Here is a 1,398-nt window from a genome sequence, read left to right as displayed (position 1 = left end):
TCAGTACAGCTGGTTTAATATGTGAAAGACACTGGCATGAAGAGCCACAGCTGACATAGGCAGGATTGTATTCAGACAGGCATATACAAACAAAAAAGACTAAGAAACAAGTGATTGTTGCTTGCTTCGTGATCGCAGATGAGCGGCTAGGAAAGCTATCGTAAGCTATAAAGTTGCGGGTGTGTTTGATTGAGCACATTCCCACGATCGTTTGACAGAAGCTTCGAATCTCATCCTGCAAACTACAGCTGCATCATAATCGTACCCACAGTGTGGACATTGAAGGCTCCAGTGAACCAGAGTTCACCTAAGCCATCCATTGCCAGCGCCTGTTTTGTAGAAGGGAAATGTCAGCTTGTTGGTACCTGCGACCATTTGGTCGGTATCAGTTGATAAATACTTTCAATGCCATATGCTCATCATACATTCTTGACATGAAACGCCTTCAGATTTCGACCTTGAGATTGACATGATCCTCGCCTATGAGTTGATATATTGACTTGAGTAGCTTCACTACTCCACGTCGGACAGAGAGGCCTTTGTCCTGTCGAGGAACAGAAACGGTGGTAAACGCCCAACCGTCAATCAGAGAAGTGATTCATCTGTTCGTGTATGAAATGAGGTAATGAAGACGAACCGCAATCCGAACTGCGATCTGAGGAAGGAACGTGATAGCCAGGTTGGGTTTGACTGTGACGTATTTTCCAATCATTTGCTTTCGAGGATGCGTGTTTCTTGAATTCTTCATTTAACAAAGTCGTCCACTGAGATTGGGTTGATAACATGACCTTTGCTGATTCCTCTACAACCCTTGATAAAACTGCCCCCTGCCCGCTGTCGATGGCAAAGTCAATCTGAGCGTTTACCTACGCAAGCAATTCAACATCAGCCGCTGAAGGACTCATAAGCACTGTGATATTTGAGAGTGAGTCATGACAAACCATCTGAAACATGATACTCGAGCCTTGCATGGTGTACATCTGATCGGCATCCTCTTCTGGTGGCTCAGTACGATTCACAAACAGTTGCGTCTCTCCCGTCATCAAATTCTTCGACCATTCCTCCATTATAACTTTGATCGATTTCAAATATTCATCTACCAAGCCTTGGATATCATCATCTAGCAATGGAGGTTCGAGAAGTTCGGCTGGGATGTCAAGCTCTTTGGTCATATTTTTCTTGTATTCTTTAGTGAAAGTGGCGAGCGCTAGGAGAGCTCCAGCCTCAGCATCAGTGGAGGTCGCGTACGCCTTGGTGAAATTGTACAGTGCTTTGTGATGAGCTTTGATGTAGGCATGATATATCTAGGACCCGATAAGAGTAGGTTGTGAGCTAATCAATCTGAACAACCGAATCCCAGCTGCTATCGATCGAATCAGATCCGATGTGAAACTATCC

The sequence above is a fragment of the Melampsora larici-populina genome, assembly GCF_000204055.1.
Source record: "Melampsora larici-populina 98AG31 unplaced genomic scaffold MELLAscaffold_198, whole genome shotgun sequence".
Lineage (NCBI taxonomy): Eukaryota > Fungi > Basidiomycota > Pucciniomycetes > Pucciniales > Melampsoraceae > Melampsora > Melampsora laricis-populina.
Note: the sequence above shows the minus strand (reverse complement) of the source record.